Here is a 15,923-nt window from a genome sequence, read left to right as displayed (position 1 = left end):
CCGCTACTCCATGTTGTATGCAGCACAGTTAAAGGCAGTATTGTAAGTGCTATTAACAGACGAAATGTGGCACCTGTCTTTAATGATTACTATTTAATTACGAATTCAATTTACAAAAGTTGTTCGTTAGGGCAGTGGATCCTTCCTTGTGACGGCTTTCTTTGAACTACAAGAGGCCTAGAATGAATGGAAGACTATGTACAAATGAATAAATAAAATTGTTTACTCAGTGAGTTTTAAAAAGCTGCAGTTGATGTGATGTTACTATGATATGGGCAGTTGTTAGATGCTCGATAAGTTACAGCAAACCAATATTAGAAAAACGGTTGTGGAATATGGCTATTTTCAAGTTCAATGATCAGTATTTATCCCTTAAGACAGGTTGTATTTTTTATTTGAATCTGTTTTTATCACTTCATACCATCTGCCATGGTTTGCGGAACTAAGACTTGAATTTGGGATGAGTTGCTTGTTTTAACAAAATGGAATAAATTTGGTAATAGATTTATTATATTTTAATGAACGTGATGTATTACAGAAAATTGACGAAATATGTTTGACAAAGAAGTAAACCTTACTAATATTCCACAAACAAAAAACTTTAGGAACGATCAAATTTGTGTGAAATGTATAGTGTAATTAAGGATAGCCATCTCTGGCGATATACCAAGTCAGTCCTCGATAGTAATGGCGTTTGTGTTTGTATGTGATTGGGATGGATAGTTTGTGAAAGTTGTTCGAGTCTGACCTGAGGTAAATATTTTAATTGTTTTTATCGTTTTCCATAAATATAAAATAAGTGGAAATTGTATTTTAAAAATGGCAATATTGCTATTTAGAGGAGAATGTATCGTCATACTGTAAGCACATGTTAATGACTGACGGAAGATAAATATTATGAAAAGTAAGATATACACAACATTACGTGCAATATTTCACTGTGTTCCTGTTATTTTTATTGTGGCTCTCCAATTTGGGATCTAATTCAACATGAATACCAGCATCAGATGCGGACCATATTGCTGATTTTACTTCAAGTAATCGTATGTAGTTGTTCGAACTTAGCATATAACATTCTTACGCAAGAATTGTACTACGTAGTCTCAAGGTTCGGAATATTTAGTTATATCTTAATATTACTGATAATCCCGAAATATTTTAATCCATTGGAAGTGTTTGCATGATGCCCACTGTCTGTTTAATATTTTTTTCAGTTATGTTTAAATAAAATTGTATCCCGTAATGATCAGAAAATGGCTAAGGTTACATCTATTATGTTGTCATTATCTCTTTTGTTGTGCAACCAACAGGAGGTGACCATGAAGTGTAGCTCGCTATTTTTGTGTCACTCTGTTATTGTGGTTGCATACCAGTTTTTTTATTTATTTACTGTAGTAAATACTAACTTTGTGGAACAGAATATTACATTGTGTGTTAAGTGTCATACACTCCCATGCTTACATCACTGTTGTAAACATTGTTTACCCACATGCAGTGTATAGGTTTTTGCTTATGTATATCAGAAGAAATACAACAGTCTTCCGTGTGGTATGTATCATGGTACCAATCACAATATGGTCTTAGTGCTTCAAGATACAATAAAATATAAAATCTTAGGAGATGATGATGTTTCAAGTGTGGTACTGGGACCCCCCCCCCCCCCCCCCCGGCCCCTTGAAATCTTCGTTGTGAAAATTATCTGTAGTGTAGCCCGAGTTCCACTTAGATGATAGAAAGGTTATGACTTGGTTGAGCTGGTGAAACCAGTGAATGTGGAAGCCAAATAATAGTTGTGGCAACAGAATGACCTGTAGCATTGCCTAATGTTTTCATCATGCCATATTTAATGCACTTTTCACCATACATACTAAAACTGCAAGGTGAATTCAGAAAACATATATTAGATAATGGACATGTCTATGTGAGTAAAAAAACACAAGGGGGGGGGGGGGGAGGCTGCTCCATGTAACTTTTACTGTGGTCTGTCATCATACTGACTCTCCATAGGCTCCTAAATGAAAACAGAAGCTCAGCAAAGATACTCAACAACAATGTAATCAAAGTGTGTGTGTGTGTGTGTGTGTGTATGGGGGGGGGGGGGGGAGTGTAAGTAAAGTTTTCCGGTTTCCTGTCATTTTTGTTGGCAGATTCAGCAACCACATATAAAGATAAAGCTACTGAAATGATGGATTTATGATAATGTATAATAATTACTTTTTAGTCCATCTTCTTTTGAATATGCACACACATAAATTTCCATATGTTTCAATGTTATTGATGAAGTATCATTCTTCCTGTTACTTAGTTATAATGTAAATGGGTAAATAAAAAACATCTTCCCACCAAGTGGCAGCATGGCACACATATATAAAGATTAAGGATATTTGAAGGTTTCGGTGCCAGTGGTTCCTTCTGGCATAATGGTTGAAGGAGAAGGTTGCACCAGACGATTTTCAAATCTAGTATGGTGCAGTCGCCAATCCATTTTCTTCAACCTTTCTGCCAGGAGGAGCCACAGGCTGTGAAGGCTTGCAAATTTGCTTCATCTTTATATGTGTCTTCTCGTGCTGGTGCTTGGTGAGTAGATTATTTTATCTATCTAGTTACATTATAGTTTCCAAAATGGATTATTTTCATTGCTAGATTAATTATTTAGTTTGATATTTCGCAGATCATTTCGCACAGTAAATCGTAATGAAGTGTAACGAGTCATTTTACATTCACGGCAAAAATTAATTTGTAAATATGACTGTATGCTATACAAATATTTTTTAGAATGAGATTTTCACTCTGCACCGGAGTGTGCGCTGATATGAGACTTTCTGGCAGATTAAAACTGTGTGCCGGACCGAGACTCGAACTTGGGACCTTTGCCCACGAAAGGCAAAGGTCCCGAGTTCGAGTCTCGGTCCAGCACACAGTTTTAATCTGCCAGGAAGTTTCAAATATTTTTTAGTCCTTCTGGTATTGTAATTATGTACATCATTGTTTCTTTTTAACTGCAGTGGATTATTTGTAACAAACTTCGTGATGACATAAATATACTGTGAAGCAGTAGTCAAAATGCCGAACTCCTTAAACAGATATCTACAAGATAATCGTGGGTGACCACCAAATATTACTTGTACAGCATGTTTTTGAGTTATGAAGACTTTCTTAAAGATGTCATATTCCATATGACATTTTTGTTGTGGTCTTCAGCCTGAATACTGGTTTGATGCAGCTGTTCATGCTGCTGTATCCTGTGCAAGACTCATAATCTCTGATTAACTACTACAACCTACATCCTTTTGAATCTGTTTACTGTATTTGCCTCTTGGTATCCCTCTATGATTTTTACCCATCCAATATTATATTGGAGCTTCCTCAGAATGTGTCCCATCAACCGATCCCTTCTTTTAGTCAGGCTGTGCCACAAATTTCTTTTCTCCCTAGTTCCAATCAGTACTTCCTCATTAGTTATGTGATCTACCATTCTAATATTCAGCATTCTGCTGTAGCACCGCATTTCAAAAGCTTCTATTCTCTTCTCTTCTAAACCATTGATCATCCATGTTTCACATCCTTACATTGCTACACTCTAGACAGATACTTTCAGAAAAGACTTCCTAACACTTAAATCTATATTTGATGTTAACAAATTTCTCTTCTACCGAAATGCTTGTCTTGCCCTTTCCAGTCTACATTGTATATTCCCTACATTCAGCCATCATCAGTTATTTTGCTGCCCAAATAGCAAAACTCATCCACTATTTTAAGTGTGTCATTTCCTAATCCAATTCCCTGAAAATCACCTGATTGAATTTGGCTACATTCCATTAGCCTTGTTTTGCTTGTGTTGGTGTTCATCTTATGTCCTCCTTTCAAGACATTGCCCATTCCATTCACCTGCTCTTCCATGTCCTTTGCTGTCACTAACAGAATGACGATGTCATTAGCAAACCCCAAGGTTTTTATTTCTTCTCCCTGAACTTTAATTCCTACTCTAAATTTTTCTTTGGTTTCCTTTACAGGTTGCTCAGTGTACAGATTGAATAACATCAGGAATAGGTGACTACGGTGTCTCACTCTCCTCCCAACCATTGCTCCCCTTTCATGGCCCTCAACTCTTCTGAGCGCTTTGTGGTTTCTGTACAAGTTGTAAATAGCCTTTCTGTCTCTGTATTTTACCCCAGCTGTCTTCAGAATTTCATAGAGAGTATTCCAGTCAACATTGTCAAAAACTTTCTCTAAGTCTACAAACGCCAGAAGCATAGCTTTACCTTTCCTTAACCTATCTTCTAAGATAAGCACAGGGTCAGTATTGCCTTGCGTTTTAATACATGTTACTGAAATTCAAACAAATCTTCTGTGAGGTTGATTTCTACCAGTTTTTGTATTATTATGTAAATAATTAGTGTTAGTACTAGTTCAGGTTCATCTGTCAGCAACTGCTTTCTTTGGAATTGGAATAATTACGTTATTCTTTGAATCTGAGGGTCTTCCCCTTGTCTCGTGCCTCTTGCACACCATATGGAAGAGTTTTGTCATGGCTGGCTCTCTCAGGGCTATCAGTAGTTCTGACAAAATGTTGTCTACTCCTGAGGTTGTGTCTTTCAGTGCTCTGTCTCGTTCTTCTCATATCTCCCATCTCATTTTCATCTACATCCTCTTCCATTTCCATAAAATTGTCTTCAAGTTCATCTCCCTTGAACAGGCCATTTATATACTCCTTCTACCTTATGCTTTCCCTTCTTTACTTAGTACTGGTTTCCATCTGAGCTTTTGATGTTGATACTGCTGCTTCTCTTTTCTCCAAAGGCCTCTTTAATTTTCTGTAGGCAGTTTCTATCTTTCCTCCAAAGAAATATGATTCTAAACTCTTAAATTTGCCTCCTAGGCACTCCTGTTTAGCCCTTTTGCATTTTGCCTGTCAGTCTCATTTTTTAGATATTTGTATTCCCTTTCACCTGCTTGATTTGCTGCATTTTTATATCTTTTCTTTTCATCAGTTAAGTTCAATATGTACTGTGTTACCCAAAGATTTCTACTAGGCCTTGTCTTTTATCGATTTGATACTCTGCTGCCTTCACTATATCCTCTCTTAAAATTTCCCATTCGTTTTCTACAGTATTCCTTTCCCCTGTGCTAGTGAACTGTTGCCGAATGCTCCCTCTGAAACACTCAGCAACCTCTGGTTCTTTCAACATTTCCAAGCCCCTTCCCCTTAATTTCCTATCTTCTTGCAATTTCTTCAGTATTAATCTACAGTTCATTACCAGTAAATTATGGTTGGAGCCCACATCTGTTCCTGAAAATGTCTCACAGTTTAAAATCTGGTTCCAAAACGTCTGTCTTACCATTATATAATTAGTCTGAAACCTACCAGTGTCTCCAGGTCTCTTTGACGTACACAACCTTCTTTCATGATTCTTAAACCAAGGATTAGCAGTGATTAAATTATGCTCTGTGCAAAATTCTACCAGGCTGATTCCTCATTCATTCCTATGCCCTCTTCCATATTCACCTACTATTTTTCCTTTTCCTAATATTGTATTTCAGTCACCCATCATAATTAAATTTTTGTCTCCCTTAACTCTTTTATCTCATCATACATTTCTTCAGTCTCTTCATCATCTGTGAAGCTAGTTGACATACAGACTTGTACTACTGTGGTAGATGTGGACTTCACGTCTATACTGGCTACGATTAGGCATTCATTAGGCTGTTCATAGTAGTTTACCCACATTCTAATTTTCTTAATCATTATTAAACCTACTTATTCATTAACTCTATTTGATTTTGTATTTATAACCCTCTATTCACAATCTCAGAAATTCTGTTGCTCTTGCCAACAAACTTCACTAATTCCCACTATATCTAACTTCATTTTATCCATTTCCTTTTTTTTAATTTTTTGAAATTTATTGAAGGAAAATTATGTCAGCTTGCTGGTTTGTCTCTTCCCAGGATTTGCAATGATTCAAAGTGCAAATATGGCTGAACTAGTTGTTGTAGGAGTTCCAAAATGTGCTTTTTCCAGTTTAAATTCTCATCAGTATGGACACCAAAGAATTCTGAAGTTTCCATCCTATTTATTATTTCTTCACCATGTGTGTAGTATACCCTGATGTCCAGAACTCAATGTGATGTGTCTTTTTAAAATTGAGGATGCGATCAATTGTAGAAAAGCAGTCAATGATGCTGTTAAGAATGTTGTTTACCATTTCTTCTGTTTCTGTTATGTATACTTGGCTTGGTATCATTACTAGTGTCATCTGCATAAAGAACTAGTTTTGCTTGTTGTATATTAGACAGAAGACTTCTGTTTATCAGTGTTAAGTATTAGACGATAGATGAGAACTGTGTAGCTGTGTCTGAAAATTCCATGTATTTCACTAGTGTACATGGTAAGATTGTTACTCATTCGTTGCATTTTTGGCAGAGCGAACCATTATTTCATTTTCATGTTAGGGTTCTTTGATACTGTACATAAATCAGTATTTATTCTGATAATGATTTGCATGTTAGAAGATTATTGTTTGTGCCAACTGACAAGCTGTATAGTGTATCTTTCTTGTAAGTGGTTAGTGTATCTTTCTTGTAAGTACTGATGTGATATGACTAAACTATTAATTGCAGTATCAGTCTCATAATATATTACCAACAATCCCAGAAAAGAGAAAAGAACAGTTGCTTAATACAGAATTAATGGATTGTTTCTGGGTAGCCCTGATTAAAACACAAAACATGTAGTCATCTGACCACTATGTATGCCAATGGCACATGCGGTGTCTGTTGAGCAGGCGGTAATCCCCGCCTTATTGAAGAAATCCAGTTCTTTATTGAAAAGTCAAGAGCTCATTTTGAAATAGAGAACTTTAAGGTTAACATAGAAAGTACAAACACTATGCATTTCAAACCTTGTCATCAGAACAGACAAAATATTTTGAATGGCGTGATTTTGTTAAAGACCTGTTTGGTATGTAATTTTTTGGGCTTATACATAGATGACCAGATTTCATAGAATCATGGAAGTAGCAGGTTAATCATATGCCAGGAAAAGGTCTATATATAATACAGAGAATACTGCGGTAACTTAATTCCTAAATATTTCCAAATTCATTCTCTGTCTGTGAATTCTTTCACGTTAGCTGAATTGGGTACAGACTTTCGAAAATTTGTATTGGACTGGGACTCAAACTTGGACTTCCCACTTATAATGAGCCGTCACCTGAAACACTTCGGCTACCCATTCATGCTCCGTGGACTGACACAGACTTCCATATGTCACACTGTTTGCATCCTTTTATTATAAGCCACTAAAGAACCTTGAAGACTGTAGTTAAAGTTAAACAAGGAACATCTTGATAAAGCCTTTTTACTAGCTTTAACAATCTCACAGTTTATGCCATTTGTAAGCTACAAACCATCATAGTAGCGAAAGACAATACTAAAGTTTCTAAAAGGACCATGCAAATTCACAGCCCTGATATGAAGCATAAAACAGATTTACATATGGTTCACAGAAGGTTAATATTAGCAGTCAAAATCTAGCATGTAAAAGGAGCTATTGGTTGTAATTTTCTACCAAATGATGTTAAGATGATAACTGCAAATACTTTTAAAAAGGAACTTAAACAGTGGTTTATCCATAATGACCTGACAAACATCTATAATAATGTAAGCAACAACCCTGTCCTAGATATGTCTGGCACTAAATTATGAATAAAACCAACCGCTCACCAGAGAGTGAATAACTGTCCTACTGTTGTTGTTGTTGTTGTTGTTGTTGTGGTCTTCAGTCCTGAGACTGGTTTGATGCAGCTCTCCATGCTACTCTATCCTGTGCAAGCTTCTTCATCTCCCAGTACCTACTGCAACGTACATCCTTCTGAATCTGCTTAGTGCATTCATCTCTTGGTCTCCCTCTACGATTTTTTCCCTCCACGCTGCCCTCCAATGCTAAATTTGTAATCCTTTGATGCCTCAAAACATGTCCTACCAACCGATCCCTTCTTCTAGTCAAGTTGTGCCACAAACTTCTCTTCTCCCCAATCCTATTCAATACCTCCTCATTAGTTATGTGATCTACCCATCTAATCTTCAGCATTCTTCTGTAGCACCACATTTCGAAAGCTTCTATTCTCTTCTTGTCCAAACTATTTATCGTCCATGTTTCACTTCCATACATGGCTACACTCCATACAAATACTTTCAGAAACGACTTCCTGACACTTAAATCTATACTCGATGTTAACAAATTTCTCTTCTTCAGAAACGCTTTCCTTGCCATTGCCAGTCTACATTTTATATCCTCTCTACTTCGACCATCATCAGTTATTTTACTCCCTAAATAGCAAAACTCCTTTACTACTTTAAGTGTCTCATTTCCTAATCGAATTCCCTCAGCATCACCAGATTTAATTTGACTACATTCCATTATCCTCGTTTTGCTTTTGTTGATGTTCATCTTATATCCTCCTTTCAAGACACTGTCCATTCCGTTCAACTGCTCTTCCAAGTCCATTGCTGTCTCTGATAGAATTACAATGTCATCGGCGAACCTCAAAGTTTTTATTTCTTCTCCATGGATTTTAATACCTACTCCGAATTTTTCTTTTGTTTCCTTCACTGCTTGCTCAATATACAGATTGAATAACATCGGGGAGAGGCTACAACCCTGTCTCACTCCCTTCCCAACCACTGCTTCCCTTTCATGTCCCTCGACTCTTATAACTGCCATCTGGTTTCTGTACAAATTCTAAGTAGCTTTTCGCTCCCTGTATTTTACCCCTGTCACCTTCAGAATTTGAAAGAGAGTATTCCAGTCAACATTGTCAAAAGCTTTCTCTAAGTCTACAAATGCTAAAAATGTAGGTTTGCCTTTCCTTAATCTAGCTTTTAAGATAATTCGTAGGGTCAGTATTGCCTCACGTGTTCCGGTATTTCTACGGAATCCTTACTGATCTTCCCCGAGGTCGGCTTCTACTAGTTTTTCCATTTGTCTGTAAAGAATTCGCGTTAGTATTTTGCAGACGTGACTTATTAAACTGATAGTTCGGTAATTTTCACATCTGTCACACCTGCTTTCTTTGGGATTGGAATTATTATATTCTGCTTGAAGTCTGAGGGTATTTCGCCTGTCTCATACATCTTGCTCAGCAAATGGTAGAGTTTTGTCAGGACTGGCTCTCCCAAGGCTGTCAGTAGTTCTAATGGAATGTTGTCTACTCCCGGAGATTTGTTTCGACTCAGATCTTTCAGTGCTCTGTCAAAGACTTCACACAGTATCATATCTCTCATTTCATCTTCATCTACATCCTCTTCCATTTCCATAATATTGTCCTCAAGTGCATCGCCCTTGTATAGTCCCTCTATATACTCCTTCCACCTTTCTGCTTTCCCTTCTTTGCTCAGAACTGGGTTTCCATCTGAGCTCTTGATATTCATACAAGTGGTTCTCTTTTCTCCAAAGGTCTCTAATTTTCTTGTAGGCAGTATCTATCTTACCCCAAGTGAGATAAGCCGCTATATTATTACATTTGTCCTCCAGCCATCCCTGCTTAGCCTTTTTGCACTTCCTGTTGATCTCATTTTTGAGGCGTTTGTATTCCTTTTTGCCTGCTTCATTTACTGCATTTTTATATTTTCTCCTTTCATCAATTAAATTCAATATTTCTTCTGTTACCCAAGGATTTCTACTAGCCCTCGTCTTTGTACCTACTTGATCCTCTGCTGCCTTCACTACTTCATCCCTCAAAGCTACCCATTCTTCTTCTACTGTATTTCTTTCCCCCATTCTTGTCATTTGGTTCCTTATGCTCTCCCTGAAACTCTGTACAACCTCTGGTTTAGTCAGTTTATCCAGGTCCCATCTCCTTAAATTCCCACCTTTTTGCAGTTTCTTCAGTTTTAATCTACAGTCCATAACCAATAGATTGTGGTCAGAGTCCACATCTGCCCCTGGAAATGGCTTAAAATTTAAAACCTGGTTCCTATATCTCTGTGTTACCATTATATAATCTATCTGAAACCTGTCAGTATCTACAGGCTTCTTCCATGTTTACAATCTTCTTTTATGATTCTTGAACCAAGTGTTAGCTACAATTAAGTTGTGCTCTGTGCAAAATTCTGCCAGGCGGCTTCCTCTTCCGTTTCTTACGCCCAATCCATATTCACCTACTATATTTCCTTCTCTCCCTTTTCCTACTGACGAATTCCAGTCACCCATGACTATTAAATTTTCGTCTCCCTTCACTACCTGAATAATTTCTTTTACCTTGTCATTCATTTCATCAATTTCTTCATCATTTGCAGAGCTAGTTGGCATATAAACTTGTACTACTGTAGTAGGCATGGGCTTTGTGTCTATCTTGGCCACAATAATGCGTTCACTATGCTGTTTGTAGTAGCTAACCCGCACTCCTATTTTGTTATTAATTATTAAACCTACTCCTGCATTACCTCTATTTGATTTTGTATTTATCATCCTGTAATCACCTGACCAAAAGTCTTGTTCCTCCTACCACCGAACTTCACTAATTCCCACTATATCTAACTTTAACCTATCCATTTCCCTTTTTAAATTTTCTAACCTACCTGCCCGATTAAGGGATCTGACATTCCACGCTCCGATCCGTAGAACGCCAGTTTTCTTTCTCCTGATACTGACGTCCTCTTGAGTAGTCCCCGCCCGGAGATCCGAATGGGGGACAATTTTACCTCTGGAATATTTTACCCAAGAGGACGCCATCATCATTTAATCATACAGTAAAGCTGCATGTCCTCGGGAAAAATTACGGCTGTAGTTTCCCCTTGCTTTCAGCCGTTCGCAGTACCAGCACAGCAAGGCCGTTTTGGTTAGTGTTACAAGGCCAGATCAGTCAATCATCTAGACTGTTGCCCCTGCAACTACTGAAAAGGCTGCTGCCCCTCTTCAGGAACCACACGTTTGTCTGGCCTCTCAACAGATACCCCTCTGTTGTGGTTGCACCTATGGTACGGCTATCTGTATCACTGAGGCACGCAAGCCTCCCCACCAACGGCAAGGTCCATGGTTCATGGGGGGGGGGGCAGGGGGGGGGTGTCCTACTGTATGAATTAAATAATTGTAGATAAAACTTCTGTGTGTGCTCAAATGATGCTATAATTGCCATTTATTGACATTGCCTGTGTGTGTAAAATTTTGAATTATGAGCAGCAAATAAATTTGAAGTTGAGTAAACTAACCTGTTGCATTACAGTTGAGTGGCTGAAAGCTACAAAAACAAGACTGAAGTCAGTATTAAGCTTTCGAGCGATTACCTCCCTCAGAGTTTATTGGACAATGAAACATACGTGGCTGCATTGTCCAGGCATTGCAACCAGACTGTCAGAAAGCTTAATGATGATTTCCATCTTGTTTATGTGCCTGAACTATGAGTGGTTAACATTACAACTTTCAATGTTCAGAGCACAAAAACTTGTCACTCAGTTTAAGCATAAGAAAAACCCCTGAAGCTATGAAAATGATGATCAGTTGTGGGATCCCAGTACTGAGTGTAGGCCTTGTATTTACATCCATATTCTGCATACCACTGTGAATTGTACAGCAGAAGTTGTGTTCCATTGTACCAGTTATTGGAGCTGTCTCCATTCATGTATGGTGCACAGGAAGAATGACTGTGTGAATGCCTTTGTGCACACTGTAATTATTCTGATCTCTTCCTCATGATCCCTGTGGGAGTAATACATAGGGACTTGTAGTATAGTCCTAGATTCGTCCTTTAAAGCTGATATTTGGAACTTTAACAGTAGGCTTTCTGAAGACAGTTATCAAGTGTATTCCAGTTGTAGAAAATCAGTAGTTAAAGCTCCTTGGTGAAGTAATTCAGGAAAACAGGAATATGTACTCATGGGGTGAGGGGGAGTGGCAAATTAAATTATATCCGTAAATAGAAATGACACAACAGTGTATGCAGTGTATCTGTTTTTTTAAAACCACTGAAGTTAGATATTGCAAAACTAGCACTGAAAGCCAGAATGTTGCTGTGCAATCGACAATGTGATGAATTGCAGCTTGCTGTAAATGTGGGAAAATGTAATTTAATGCTGATGTGTTGGGAAAATGATCTTGCAGTTCCCAGATATAGTATTAGTGGTGTGTTTCTTGACACAGACATGTCGACTAAATATCCAGGTATAACATTGCAGAGTGACATGGAATGGAACGAGCACACGAGGTCAGTAGCAGGGAAGGTGAAAGGTTGACTTGGATTTATTGGGAGAAATCTAGGAAAGTGCAAGTCACCTGTAAAGGAGATCATGTAAATGACACTTGTGCAAACCGTTCTTGAGTACTGCTCAGGTGTATGGGATCCCCAACAGGGTGGATCAAAAGAAGATACTGAAGAAATGTAGAGATGTGCTAGATTTTACTGGCAAGTTCAGTCAGCACATGAGTGTTACGGAAATGAATGGAAAGTGCGGGAGGAAAGAAGACATTATTTTCGCAAAACATTATTGAGAAATAGATGTTGTCTTTTTTGTTTTTAAGCCTCTTTTTTTCTGAAGTGCAGTTATATAAGTAATATATGTTACATACCAAATTTTGTAATAAAAGCCCTATTTTGCCTGTACACAATTTGCTTAATTTCAACGCATGTTCAGTGGTCACTGTAACAACCTGGATATTTTACAAATCTATCAAGATCATACACAGTTCTCATGTTTTACATAACTACTATTTAACAGTATTAAATTACAATTATTACACACACTTACACATATATATGTTCAATTTTTAGAACATTCCTGTTGAAAAAGTTAAGAGAACCGGCATCTACTGCCACCATTGTACTTCTCGCACAGGGACCGCAAAGGCAAAACAGAGGAATCAGGGTATGTACAGATACATATACACAGTTGTTTCTCCCTCACTCCATTTCTGAGTAGAACAGGAAAGGGAATGACTAGCAATGTCACAAGGAGGTATCTGCCATGTGCCATATGGTGGTTTGTGGAGTATGCACGTAGCTGTAGAAATATAAATTTTAAATTGAAGTGCAGTAATGAAAACATTGTGAGAATGAGACATCAAATTTAACAGAAAATTATAGTGAACATTTCTGACAAAGAAGCTGTCAGAAAATCAAACAGTACACAGATTCACAGCAACAAAAGAAAATTCAGATAAAAATTTAACAGGCAAAAGAAACTAATAAGATTGTATTCAAACAACAGTAAGCCTAATACAAGAACAAAAAAAATTATAAAGTCAATAAAAAGTGAGTTAAAATTAGCATTTATCAAATAACACCACATCCAAAACTAGAACATTGGTATCCAGTGGCTCATCTGTTTAGCAGAAGGGTTGAAGTGAAATGGACAGGGAGAAGGAAAATGAGCAGAATTTACAGACTCCCCTCTTTTCTGAGTAAAAATATTCTGTCAGATTGTAGGAAGAGCAGCTGATAAAGTACAATTTTACTTTTGTGTTCTATGGTAAGAAGTGTTAAACAGATTCTCAGGCAGGAAACTGGAATTCCCCACGTATTCAAAGACCCTAGGCAGGGGCAAACAACTGTGGTTGTGAATTTCACAGTTCATCTTGAATTCCATTTTATTGTTATTGTTCCTGTTATTCAGACCCTCTATGTACACCTTTCACCATGCGATCTTCTCTTCTTTGAGCCCTTAATATTCACACAGCTGCTTCTCTTTTCTCCGCATGTGTGTCTAATTACCCTATACACTGCATTTATTGTTCTCATATGTAAAGCAAGGGAAAGGCAACCACTCACGTATAGTGGACTGATGTGTGGAGCACAGTAACAAATAATAGAAAACTGCATTCACACTAGCCTTAGAGCACTAGCTCAAGATTTTTCCGACAATAGTACACACATTCACACACGACCACACAGATACCCAAACAAACACTCCCATGGCCATGTGTGGTTGTGTATGTGAATGTATGTACTAGAGCTTGAAAGCTAGCTGAATGCTGTTTGCTGTTGTGTGTTACTGTGCTCAAAGTGTCAGTCTGTTATGGGTGAGTGGTTGCCTTTCCCTTAATTTACTTATTTCTCCATTCTGGAATTTTCATTATTATCTTTCTCATAGTTACCTTCTCCGTTGCTTCTACATTCGTCTACTCATTCCTGTTTAGCCTTTTACGTTTTCCATCACTCTCATATTTTGGACACCTGTTTTCCTTTTCATCTGCCTTATTTACTGTATTTTTATATTTTCTCTTTCTGTCAATTAAATTCGTTATCTTCGGGATTGTCCTAGGATTTCTACAAAGCCTTACCTTTACACATATGTGATCATCTGCTGCTTTCACCATAGCATTTTTCAAAGCTATCCATTCATCTTCTGTTGAATACATTTCCGCTGTTTGTCAGTTGTTGCTTATGCTCCCACTGAAACTCTCAGTAACCTATGGTTCTTCCAATGTATCTAGGTCCCATCTCCTCAGTTTCCTACCTTTGTGCAGCTCCTTCAGTTTTAATCTGAATTTCAAAAGTAATCAGTTATAATCAGCCCATGTCTGCCCCTGGAAATGTTTTACGGTATAAAATTGGTTTCAAATTTGGTTTTGAACTCTCTCTCTTACAACTATATAACCTGAAATGTTCCAATGCCTCCAGGTCTCTCATTAAATTACACTCTGCATAATGTACTGGTAAGCAGCTTCCTCTTTCCTTCCTTTCTTCCACCAAATATTCTGCCATTTGCCTGGCTCACCTCTTTCCTACATTTGAGTTCTAGTCCCCCATTAAAATTAAATTTTTGTCTTCCTTAACTTTCTGAATAATTCAATATCATCATACATTCTTTCAATCCCTTCACCGTCTGCTGTGCTAGTTGGCAAGTTTATACTTGTACTACTGTAGTTGGTGTTGACATTGTGTCTATTTTGGCTACAATAATGTGTTCACTATACTGTTCATGTTAGCTTAACCACGTTCCTGTTTTCCTATTCCTTATTAGACCCAGTCCTGTATTCTTCTGTATCTAGATAGATACTCTGCAAGCCACCGTAAGGTGTGTGGTGGAGGGTAGCCTGTACCACTACTAGTCACTTCCTTTCCTGTTCCATTCACAAAAAAAGCGACTGAAAAACAACTGTTTATACATCTCTGTATGAGCCCAAATTTCTTGTGTCTTATCTTCGTGGTCCATACATGCAATGAATGTTGGCGGCAGTAGAATCGTGGCAGTTAGCTTCAAATGCTAGTTTTCTTAACTATCTCAATGGTGTTTCTCGAAAAGAATGTCGCCTTCCCTCCAGGGCATTTTGCATTCCCAAAGTGCCTCCGTAACACTTATATGTTGTTTGAACCTACCAGAATCAAATCTAGCAGCCTGCCTCTGAATTGCTTTGATGTCTTCCTTCAATCTGATGTAGTACAGTTCCCAAACACTTGAGCGGTGCTCAAGAATAGGCTCCACCAGCATCCTGTATGCAGTCTCCTTTACAGGTGAACCACTTTTTTCAAAAATTCTCCCAATAAAGCAAAGTTGACCATTTGCCTTCCCGCCCACAGTTCTCATATGCTCATTCTATTTCATACTGCTTTGCAGCATTACGCCCAGATATTTAAATGACTTGATTGTGTCAAACAGGACACTAGTAATACTGTATCTGAACTTCACAGATTTGGTCTTCTTATTCGTTCACATTAGTGTACATTTTTCCACATGTAGAGCTAGCTGCCATTCATCATACCAACCAGAAATTTTGTCTACGTTGTGTTGTATATTCCTACAGTCACTCAACTTCGACACCTTTCCTACACCACTGCATCATCAGTAAAGAACTGCAGATTGCTGCCCACCTTATTTGCCAAATCATTTATGTGTGTAGAGAACAACAGTGGTCCTATCACACTTCCCTGGGTCACTCCTCACGATACCGTTGTCTCTTATGAACACTCACCCTCAAGGACAACATA

General features: G+C 37.8%; 1 protein-coding gene across 1 annotated transcript in view; it reads left to right on the top strand.

The window, feature by feature from the left end:
* Window positions 1-682: 682 nt before the first annotated feature.
* LOC126195552 (uncharacterized) overlaps window positions 683-15,923 on the top strand; it is a 322,158-nt gene continuing 306,917 nt past the window's right edge. The window contains exon 1 of the mRNA XM_049934175.1: window positions 683-753. The gene's annotated coding sequence lies outside the window, so the exon portion shown is untranslated. The remainder of the gene's footprint in view (window positions 754-15,923) is intronic.

Source organism: Schistocerca nitens, chromosome 7 (genome assembly GCF_023898315.1).
Source record: "Schistocerca nitens isolate TAMUIC-IGC-003100 chromosome 7, iqSchNite1.1, whole genome shotgun sequence".
Taxonomy (NCBI): domain Eukaryota; kingdom Metazoa; phylum Arthropoda; class Insecta; order Orthoptera; family Acrididae; genus Schistocerca; species Schistocerca nitens.
The sequence above is the reverse complement of the archived record's forward strand: the minus strand, read 5'-3'. Positions and strand labels throughout refer to the sequence as shown.